Genomic DNA, 12,507 nt, shown 5'->3' with positions numbered 1-12,507 from the left:
CACCATGACATGGTGAATAATTGGGTACCACTGATTCTTGTCCTCATTACCAAGTACTTGTTGCCACTTCCCCTCAGTAGGAAGTGATCCATGAGAGATGAAGGCTCCAATTCACTTCTCCAAAATACCATTTCTCCCCTTTTATGTGAAGTGATCTTCAATCATTTCATGTAGATGAAAGAGAAAGCTGAAACCTGGTCCAACTTTATGTTCTCTTTCCTATATTTAACATTTACCTACCCCAGCTTAACATGTCCTGCATGTAAAGTGCAGAGCAGTCTGTCTGAATGGATAAGTCTATCTCCTAGGAGAGCTGGATGCAATACATAAGAGAAGTAGTGCTACCTTCCTCCCTGGAAAAGAAGGATCTTTAATACAAAGTAAGGAAAATTTTATTTCAGTGGAAATGAAAAGAAATAAATCTTATGTGGGAAAAGAGAGGACTTGTGCATAAATTTAGAGTGCAGGATGACCAGCATAAGGCTAACCTGCCCTGAAAAATAATGAAAACTTCATAAATTAAAGTGTCTAGTTAGAAATACCTTTAATTAAAAGGGCCTTCTATTGCTAACAGAATGCTAATGAAAGGCATACACTGTCTCCTTCCTGAACTGAAGGAACTTCCCAACTGAAACACTTGGACCCAGAAATACTGCAGGAAAGGACACAACATATTCAAAAACTGCAGCACTGTAAGTTCAGGACTTTGTTACAGATGCCTCCTGGATCACTGGAAGTGCAGCCTGACTTTTCACTGCCTCAGCTCACCCAGCAATTGAAATTAGAGACCTGTAGAAAACTAACATTGGACAGGTGACTGCAGGAGGCAAAATGTATGTTTAGGACACTAGAAAAACTACAGAAGAATGTTATCATGTTTAAAAACCACTAAATCACAGAGTATCACCACGTGCCAAAAGGATAATGCAAAGCTTTAAACAACTGGGACATGAAAAAAATGCTTTCTGTTTGCCAATGCTACCTTGCTTTATCCCTCATTTAACATGCTACAACCCATGAAAAACAAAACCTGCTTAAAGTCATTAATTAATTTTATAGGTACAAATATAACTACTCCATGCACATAAAGTGACCAGAGTTCCATACCCTTCCTCAGAAAACATGCTTCATATTTTTCCCACTTTTAACAAACTGAAGTTTTCATGGATTTATGCACGTGGTGTTACCATGCTCTCCTCAGAATCTGGAGAGGCCTGAAGTGCTCAAAGACTTCCTAGAAAAATATTTGTGAGGACTGAGAAACAACCTCAGGAAGCTGGACTGACACTCATGGAATGCAAAGATCAAGGGTTTATTTTCACTATTTTTACTATAAACAAAAAGCCCCACTACAATTGCAGTGGCGTCACTGGGGGAGGCAGAGGGAGGAGATGGGGAACAGTTGGAAGGCTGGAAAAAATACAAATAACTATTTGATAGCTTTAAATATATTCCTATAGTACTATTCATATCACTATGGCAATGAATATACCCTAGGCTTTTTAACCTTCATTTCTGTCTTAATTCAGTACTAACATCACAAATTTGGAGGCTGTTTAAAGTGCCTCTATGTGAAATAAAATGTGAATTTTTTAACGTTTCCCTGTTAAAACAAACAAACAAAAAACCCTAACCAAACAAGAAAAGCAGAAGTTAGAAGAAGAAATAAAAAGAGCTCTGATACTGACTACACAAACCTTCAGGAATTGTTTCATCTTTAACATCAGCAGCCCCAGCCCGTGCTCACATGTAGAGATAAGAGATTTACACCTCCACATGAGAGCTCATACAAACTGTTTCTTGTTTACATCCCTATTAGGAGCTCACAGCAGTCACCCAGATTATTTCACTTGATTTGATTTGATCCCCTGTTCCCCAGGGCTCATTTACCAAGTCCCACACAAGGCTATTCATGTCCCTTGGGAAGAGCCAAAGTTTAGGATTTGTGCTCACAAAAGCTGCAGCCAGATAACACAAAGTGGAGCCCTTGTCTCCACAATGCCCCTGCTTTCACACCATCTCACCCATGTTCTCACTCAGCCAACTTCTAAGGCACAGGGGTAAAACAATTTTCCATGCTGTTTCCATGCTTTTCCCTCCTATCCCAATCTATCAAATACAAAAATGGGGTAAAGTGAGAACATGGCAGGGACAGGTATAGCCCAGGTTTCCTGACACAGCCTTTATGTTACAAACAATAAGAAAAGGCAGAGCCTATAGAAAAAGTACCTCTGGGTAAAACCAAAATACATTCCCAGCAATCCTTTGAAATACCTGGTTTTTCTCATGGGCAGGAGCATGCAAAAAGTGTGTCTGAGTGACAATGATGAGCCCCTGGTTTTGTTCTTCATCTATTGCTCAGTTAAGGCAAAGGGGATCTCACTGTATTCCACAAGAAATCTATAAAAGCAGTTTCCTTGGTTTCTACACAAACACAGAAAAATAGAGGTGACTTCTGGGAAGTTATTGTCAGCCCACTGTCAAACCATAAACTTACTGTGGCTTTGTGCAGGGCAGATACATGAATGAGCTATCAATTTCTGCTCTTTAGTTTAACCTCCCTGCTGACTGGATCTCTGCACTCTTACCACAGTCTTGGAATAGCCAGGATATGCCATGCTTATGGAAGAAAATTAAGGACCTGAAACCACAACTAATAAAATTCTCTCTTGCATTTTTTTGGATGCAGCCAAAGAGCAGAGGCTTCTAGAACATCATCCAAAAATAAATGGTATGAATAGATATCTGAACTTGTTATGATTCATTTGCACGTGATCTGGAAATAAAATGTCTGGAAAGTATTCTGAAAGGAAATTAAAGACAGAGTTCCTATGAGGAACTTAAAAATAAGAGCAGGAAACAATAAATGATATTTAATCTATAGTAAGGCAACTAAATATAGCAGTGGAAACCCAGAAACCTTTTCTCCAAGGCAGAGAGGCAGGTAGAAGTCAGCAGCATTTAACAAGAACTAGAGCTAAGGATGAAGCAGGAGCTGAGAGATGAGTTTTGCTGGATGTGAGAGCTGTCTGTCCAAAAAGTCCCACTGACCTATAAACATTTAACCTGAATTCCATGTCAGGATGAAGCTGACAGCTGAGCCACTCTGGAAGTTCACAACTTCTCTCCTCCCTGGTTTTCCCTTCCCTGCTGCAAGCTACAGGGTCCAACCCCTTCCCTTGGACTGATAACCAGGGCCCATCCCACACCTGCTCTGCAGACTCACTTCTTCAACAGGCAGAAAACCAACCGAGGGGAGAGGAACCAACAAATAACCCACAGAATTGCTGCCAGTCAGAGAGTTCCAACCAACGCAAGGTGGGGACCCAAATAGTGCAAGAAGCAGGACAAAACAAGTGGCAGAAAAAAACAGGGAGGACCAGAAAAGTATCATACAGAACCTTGTGTTTTCACCACATCAAGGAGTTAAGTTGACTTGGCCATATCATATAGCTTCACCCCAAAGAGCTGTCTGATTTACTGCTTACCTCTCTGAGGACATATGATATATAGGCTTGTAAAGGTTTTTCATGGGATAGAACAAATTTTTACTTCAAATAACACTAAACAGATTTTTATAAGGTCAGGAGATAATTATCTAACATTCTTGCCTGTTTTCCCTCATCGTGGTGAGATACACCTTACACCAAAGTTTAAGGGAATGTACATTGCCCTTGAGTGAACCTCTCCTGCTCTGCCCTTTTTTCTCTTTTCTTACACATGGCTTGGCTAACCTCCTGTCAGGAGGTCCTGTAGATCAGCAGCACAGAATTCCCCCTCCCATCCTTTGTCTTTTCAGATTCCCACTCCTCTCTATCACCCCAAAGATGACTTTGCAGATCTGCCCCCTCCTTCCCAGTGTAAAACAAACCCTTCTTCCAAATAGTGTGTTACACAGCTTAGCTACACCTGGCAGCCCAGCTGACCCACTGCACTTCTTCAGAGTGCCACAGGGTCTGACTGACACTACACTACCATGATGTGGACAAGCAGCTAGGGACAAGTCCCAGGGCTCACTGCTTACATCTGAGCTGAAAAATCACTGAGGAAGCAAGCTCTGGGTATTGGGTTTTTTGCTGAGCCTTGCTTTGTTCTTATTTGCTCCTTTATGCTTTATTAGTGAAAGGAAAATCAAAGCTATTACAGAGAATCAACCAAAACAAGTGACTTGATCACGAGGCAGGGGTACAGAGAGCAGAGCAGCTCATCTGTACCTGGAAGTTACAAACACATCAGTACAGAGGAATTCCCATTTAATCCTCCCCTTGACTCCTGTCAGAAGGCAGCTATATGGATGCCCCCATTTCATCCAAATTCAGCAGCAAAAGAAAACTGAGGGTCTGATTAAGTAATCAGAGACTAATGAGACATCTCTCAATCAAGAATCCAAAGGGAATTTGTTTGAAATACGGTTTTGGGTGTAGATGAATGGTAAGAACAGGGTTTCAGGGGAATTATTCTATGTGGAACTAAAAGGAAAGTTAAAGAGATGTCCCAAGTAGACTTTGTAGATTAAACTTCATTACACATTATTTATCTTGTTTGTATTTCCTTGTCCTTGTCTGCAGAATTTAGCACAGAACTCTGTTCTTCCCTCCCCTTTCCCTGGTCTTGAATATTTTGATCTGCTGCAAAGAGTCCTTACAATCACATTAGACTGTTTCATTTTGTGCTTGACATTTTCCTCCTTCATCAGATGTCATGGTATATTCTTCAGGGAAAAAGAGTAATCTCCTGTAAATTATGGTGAGTTTAGTATCATGCTTGCCTGGAAATTGGAGCTTTGTAAACCCAGGCAGCAGCAGTGTGAGTGTCTTACAGACCAATTTCTCCTGGCTGAACAAACACGAGCACTCAACTCTGGGTTTGGTCTTTACTTTGTTTTGGTACTCCTGGAAGTTAGCTTTGTATTTTGTTTTTAAGCAAAAAGGAAATTATGCAAATACTAGACACTGATAAAGCACGAGGGATATATAACATTGAATATGCACGGAAAGAATGAAAGGATGATGAAAATTAATTAAAATTAATGCCTGGGGTTTAAATCAACCATGTAAATTGCCCTGCTGACTTCATGGCTGCAAAAGATCAGTCTGGGCCATTCTGTTTAACTGCTGATATTTAGAGGGTTTTGCTGGACCACAACCTGACACTGAGCTTCACCTCATCTCTGAGTGCCAGCTTCTGCCTCCCTGTGTAATGCCACTGCTCTCTGCTTTCTGGATGAAAAGTTCATTAGCTACTTCTGGGTATTCTCCAGTGGATGCAGATCCATTACAACCTGGTTTCTGATCCTCCCTGTCCTGTCCAGTGCCTCTGTGAGAACAGAAAGGTTGTTTTCAGCTTGTCAGCTCCTCTCAGATCAGAGTCCAGGAGATGGAAAATCCTCAGCTCAGCAATGGCTTTGCAACTCCTCTCAAAGTAGGGCTGAAAGGTTTTGGCTCTTTGCATGAAGTGTGCATATGGCACAGTGAGGTCTGAATTCTATTTTCAGTTTTTGAAATTAATTTGTAATAGCTTTTTCAGGAAAAAGTGAGGGCCAATTTATTTTTAAATATTATCTCCAATCTTGTATGTCTATATATAGATGCATGAAGCCAGACTTGCTGAAGAAACCAGAACGTATTCAAGCACCTAAATAAAGGTCAAATTTCCAAAAATTATCTGAAAGCTGGAAGTTCTCACTCAAAACATTAAACTCTTGGAAGCTTTGCAATACATTCAGACATCTAATGAAGAGCTGAGTTCTAAAAATCCTGTCTCAGTTGTGAATACCAACACCTCAGAAATATCCGGACACTCAAGACTGGGTTCAGAAAAGTTAATTACCTACAATTCCTGGGTACTGTGAATCCCTATTTTCTCTGAAAATCAGAGCCTTAGCTGCCTGGTCAGAAATGGAGATGCAAAACAGAAAATTCACTTTGTGCTTTTTAATTTGAAAATATTAATCTCTGTTGAAGTAACACAGGATTTAATTATTTAACATTTTTAAGGACACGATGCTCAGACATAGAAATTACAAGGTTTGTACTTACTAACAATGCTCTCTAAGAAGGAGCATTTTCAGGGCTCCAGAAAGCTACATTAAAGTTAAAACAGTTTTGTTATTGGAAATGCCACTATATCCATGGAAAAAGAGTGAAGACAAGAGCCTTCCACTGGGAATTTCTGGCTGGGTGTGATTCTGAGTCCTTTTACACATGCCATAACTATTCCATGACTCTGAAAACATCTGTTTTATCAATTAAGACATAAATAAAAAAATAAGCAGTGGATGACACAGGGCTGATCTTAAAATGCACGAATATCAACACGAGTTCCATGGTGACACTTAATAGCTTATTTTTCAAATGCTTCAGTTCCCACTGTCACTAAATTAATATTTTGCTCAACTGTAACTGCACCAGAATGATGTTGTTACAAAACAAGGAGTTTTTCATCACTCACATAACATGAAGTTGTCCTCAACTTAGCTTGCACTAAAATCATCCCAAAACTAGGAAGGATTTTTCCCATCCCTGCTTCTCCTTTCCTACCCCACACCTTCAAATGGCTACAGTGATAATTTTGATGCTGCATTTTGAAAGCATAGTGCTGGTACAGTTTTAAATATTTAATTTTAATTTTAAAATGTAATAAAAAGTAAAAGCCTTCACGTTTCACACTGGAATGCACTATTTCAATCACAGTGTTTTGCAAGAAAAATTAATATTTTCTTTTTTTCCTCAGGAGAGGAGAAAAATAGTACTTAGTAAAAAGCTAACATAGTAATGAATCTTAGCCTATAATTTGTTTTACTACAGCAACTCAAAACACTTAAAAAGAGCTGATGAAAATGCCTCTAAAATAACCTCTCTGCAAGATGTAAGTATTAAAGCAGCTGTAAATAGAACTGTTTCATTTCAAATGCTGTAGGATATCCGGATTAGGAGACAGACATTAGAACATTTTATCCTACAATACCTTAGATGAAGAAAGAATTAAAACAAACAGGAAATTTTTAAGGAAGTCCCATATAACTCTCAATATTCCAAGCTACAAACTAAGTTCCCTCTGATTATTTTTTTTTGTACATCTAAAAAGACAAACTTAACTAGATTTAAAGACTATCTTCCTACATCTGAGTATGTTAATAATCCTGGCCAAAACCCCTGGAACAAACCCATTTCATGTACTTGAGTGATTTTATTTTGCATCTAGCTGTTACATTTCAGCCTGAGAAACCTGCTGGGACATTGAACATTTGCAGATTTTTTTGCATTCTTGATGGCAGGCAGTTTTCTTGGGGAAGCTCTTGGTGTTTCAGGGTTTTTTGGGGGGAGGGAGGGGAACAAATCAGATTGGTAATTTCATAATACTGAGAGGAAATAGTATCTGCACTAGAATGTGAAGATTTTAATTCAATTTCCCACTGCAAAATGTATATCCCTGTGAACCAAGCTGATGAACAATGTGCTCAGCATAGCTGTGACCTGCAGCAGCACAACTGACACCCAGACAGACTCTTTGGGGTTTCACACACTAAAGGACCACGTTTTCCAATATTTCACAGAACCCAAACTGAAGAGCAGGCTGCCTCCCTGTGGCAAAGGAACCCAGGAGAGCCCAAGCAAACCACTGCCCCTCAGGTTCTGTGTCCTACACCCAGCACTGTGTTCTGGGCTAAAGGATCATAAAACATAAGCACAAAGCCAAGACCCTCTGCCTCCAGAGCTGTTTGAGAATACAGATAAATATTTCCAGTGCCATCATATGGATTCAGGCATCTATACCTTCAAACATTGCTCTAAGCAAGGTCTCCTCTTTGTGCTGTGGTAGGAACCTCCAGAACAAAACCACAAACCAGCAAAAAAAAAAAAAATCCCTCAAAAACTCTGACACTGTAAAGTTTAAATCATACATTCTGTTTAGTTTTTTATTTGGTTTAATTAAGCATCATTATACCAAGCTTCTCTCTTGGGGTCATTCTAACATAGATATGGGTCTGTCTTTATAAAGGCACAGAATTTCACAACACAGAAAAAAAATAAATAAAATCAGGCTAGCAAACTCTTTAATGGTGGTTTTTAGATTCCAGTTCTAGTTAAATCCCCTATTTATTAGTAATACTAAAGCACTATTTATATTAGTCATATAAATATGAAATCTAAAAAGAAAATTCTTCATTCTATCAAACCTAGAGGTCAACAACAGGGGTTCTTCTTAGCCTTACACATTTTTATTCTTTCTACAGTAAGTTCTCATCCCCAGGAATCCCTCCCTTGGAAGAAAGCTGAGACCAAAATGCCTCAGCAAAACACAGTGAGAACAACAGAAGTTAAAGAAGGCAAAGCCAGTTCCTGAAAGACTTCTTCCCTCTGTATGCTGAGCACAAAGACAGGAAAAGTCCAGTCATGCTGTTTAAATAGGATATAGATAACATAAAAGAATAATAAAATACATAGAATAAAATTAGGAATAAAAATAGCGTTGTGTTGTTGCAATGTTATTATTTATTCTCACTGTTATAATGCCCAGAGTTCTTAAAGAGAATCAGAGCTTTACTCTTATCAGGTGCTTTATAAACAGAGAGCAGGACTTGGACCCAACTGTAAAATTTTACAGTTTCCTGAGAGCCCTTCTCTAAGGGCAGCATTTCCCCAGGCATGGCTGGAATCTGTGTTCAGCTCCACAGCACGAAAGAATATATTATCTTGCTTAAATCAAAATGAAAAGCATTAGGGTTTTAATTAGCTAAGGGGTCAGAGAGTTGATATATACCCAGCTAAAAGCTGAACTCATAGGAAATATATATAATTCCCAAACAGCACTGGTGTTTGTTTGAGGCACCTAAAATTATAGTGCATGCACTTGACTTTGGATATCTCTCCCCTTTCTATGTCAATCACATTATTCTATATATTCCCTTAATCACACAATGAAATATTTAATGAAAGTAATAAATAGTAGATTTTAACTGTCAACCTAAAACCTCACCAATCTGAAAAGCAGAATAATACTTACTCAATCACAACTGTGCACACACACTAGGGAAGATTTTTGGTTGCAAAATACAGCTTCAAAGGAAACAAATCGTCAGATTTTTGTTCATCTGTTTTGTTCCTCCACTGCAGGCAGATGAAACCTGTCATGGTTATCATTATATTCTGAACTGCTCTAATTTGAAAATAATTTTGAAGTCAAGGTCTTGTGATACTTTATGACCTCCTTTTCTCTTTCTCTGAAATACTCTTGGAGTGACTTAAAAGGGAACTTGACATATGGTCTATTGGGCTAAACAGGAAAGTAAGAAGGACAGATTATTACTAAAATCCTTTATATTTCCTTTTGCATTGGGTGTATATTACATGAGTTGTAAGCAAATGAGGCTTGTCAAAATTTATAGTCAGATATACTTTGGATTAAATAACAGACAACAAAAAGAGAGTTTAAATTTACCAGATAATAGAAAGTTTGACCGTGAGGGGATGGAGCCTAACAAAATCCTGACCTGCAACTGCAAGGAAATTCTTCCTATAGCATATAATTCACCTATGTATTTATTATATAAGCTAGGATTTCAAGCCCTGTAAATTTGAAACTCGTAATCACAGTACCAATAAAAATAGATCTTTTTCTTTAGTATCCCTCTTAAAATAGAGAGCAGTGAAGACAGCTCCTCAGTGGTCATTATACTGTATTTCTGCACCTGAAAGCAACACTCTATTAAAGAGAAATAGCACTGTTCATCTGACAATATAGTAAAACCTCTTTTAAAAGTTTTTTTGAAGAGGTTTTTTGCTAAATTTTTGCTAAAATTGCCTGGAAAGCTCCTCTTACCTACAACAGCCTATGATACATCCAAGAAGCAGAACCGTATTAAAAGGTTCTGCAATAATCCCAGCAAAGCTGATGTTTCAAAAACAGTTTATGAAGAATGAGAACTTCTTCACACAGGATTTTGAAAAAAACAAAACAACCAAAACAAAGAAGGGATTTTCTGTTCTTCCACATCCTTCAATCATCTCTGAGAAATGAGGATGAAGAACTCCTTCCTCACAGCCACTTTTGTCTGGCTGGAGACCAGGGACCAGTTTGATGCCACATTTCAGCTTCTGTGTTTTGAAGAGTATTTTAAAACTAATCCAAAATAATTACCTGATAAATGTATGAAATTTTGGGGGGGGAATTTTTCTTTCCTCAGTATAAAGAAAACTTCAGGACGTGCTTTTGCCAACCCTAGGAAGGCTTTGACAGGAAGATGTAACCTCCAGCCTTGCCCCAGCCAATCTGAGCTGCATTTAATTGCTCTGTCTGCAAAGCTGGGAAGAAATTTCTCTTTGTGTACTGTAAAATAAAACGTATAAATTTCATACAGCTGGGAAACAATATCTTTAATTCAGACCTGCTGGCAACACACCAGAGCACTTCCCTTGTTAAACTCTCTGAGACCATCCCTGCTTTTCAGCCTTGCTTTTAGGTGCTCTGAAGATGCCAAAAATCTAAACAAGAGGAGAACACAATCACTGGGAAACTCCAGGGATAAAATGTGTTCACAGTAGAAGCACATTTAATGGAAATCCTGAGAACATTTCAGATTTTTGGGTTGTTTTGGAGTTGGGGAAGGACCTGTGAGAAGAAACACTGGTCAGCCTCACTGAAATGCAAACCACATGTATGCCCTCTCCTTTCTTTTTTCCTTGATTTAACAGATCTTCCTCAGTTTCAAGCTGCTCCTTATAAATCCCCATGTCTAACAGCATGTGGACTTTTATGAGATAAATCTCAGTAGCACTAAGAACCCAGTTAACTTTAAAAAAGTTAAGCTTTACAACATTGGATCAAATAAACTTGCAAAGATGAGGAATTTATGCAGGAAAAGACAGAAGCTTTCTCATCTAGGATTCATGTGTCTGACAGTGTGAGTGCCCAGGACAGTTTTAACATGCTCCCAAAATGTGGCCATTTTTAGTGCTGGAAAGTAGGATGGGTTAAGGCATATCCACATCACAGAGTAAGCCAGCCAGGAAATCTTTTCCAGGAGACTCCCTCACTGAGAGAGAACATGCTGGAATAGGGACACCTGTCACATAAAAATATAGAAAAAGGTAACAACAAGACTTATTTCACCAATGAGATATAGTTACCCAAGGAATTTTGCTGGCAACCAGACCTTACTAACAGAGGGGAGGTGGACAGAGTCTTCCCAGTTTCCAGCTAATATACCTAAAACTAGCAAATTTATAGCACAGCCTGAGCCCTAGCTGTGTAAAAACATAGTCACTGAAAACCTGGGAAAACATTTCTTAAGAGGAAGAAATTGATTATTTAAAGTTGATAAAGAATGTAGGTTTTTCACTGACCCATCACTAAAATGTCTGATGTTGTAAATGTCACACTTTATAGGAATGGAAAGCACAGCCCTGATGTTTGGGCAGGTCTGAGGCAGCCCCCAGCCCCAGCCATGGACCTGCTTTCCACAGCCTCCCAGTAAAACAAGCACATCTCTTAACCACCCTCTGCTGAGCAGCCCCTCTGGCCCTACCTTTCTCTTCAGCATTTTTTGTTATTCTTTTAAACAGGTATATTTTGAATAGCAGGAGTCATAAAATCAAAGACAGACATGAAGAGGACATCAAGAAAATTATTTTTTTTCTCCCTCTGTGTGTCACCTCTGAAGCATAAAAAACTGTTCCTAAACTGACCTCAGAATTCCCACATATTAATATATATATTAATTCTATATTAATTAATATATTAACTAATACATTAATATTAATTAATATATTAATATTGCAACATTAAGAACACTTAATTCTTCTAGGCCTCCATCTGAAACCAGGTGGCAAATAAAGAGGTAGATTAGGGATGGTCTGCATAGAAAATTCATTTCTAAGTGATGTACATCATGTGGAAATTAAATCTCTTTTTATTCTTCAAAATATCTTTATAACACTGCTAACTGACTGGGTAAAAGGGGAACTGGATTATGTGCATCTATGGTTGTAACAAGCACTTTTTTCAAGTCTCTTATCTGTCTTCTGCTTTCTCTATCAAATTTTCAGGGCAGGGGATCTTGCACTATGTGCCTGGAATAATTCACACACATTTGGGGAGCTGGTCTTGTCCTGTTGTAATGCCAGGAAAAAGAAGAAATATTAAAAGTAATACAAATATTTGGATGCATCACAAGAACTCTTCACCTGCACAATGGTGATAAAAGTTACCAAATGTATCAGGAGCTTGTGTGTGGTTTGCAGAACCTCTTCTGAAAAAGTCCTGAAGGAAGGGATTAGTCATGAAGACTTGTTCAGAGAGTGCTTTCCTGCAGGCAAGCACTGCCAAGATGTAAAACCATTCCTACTCTTTAAAATTGGTCACAGTTCTAAAGACATTAGCAGTAGAAAAGCAGGAAAAAAAAAAAAAAGGTAACAGTCTCTTACTGCTCAGTAATGACAACCTTCTGACACTGGTTTCCTTATTGTCTTTAACTTAAATACATAGAAATAAAATGGTAATAAAATT

The sequence above is a fragment of the Heliangelus exortis genome, chromosome 10 (genome assembly GCF_036169615.1).
Source record: "Heliangelus exortis chromosome 10, bHelExo1.hap1, whole genome shotgun sequence".
Taxonomy (NCBI): domain Eukaryota; kingdom Metazoa; phylum Chordata; class Aves; order Apodiformes; family Trochilidae; genus Heliangelus; species Heliangelus exortis.
Note: the sequence above shows the minus strand (reverse complement) of the source record.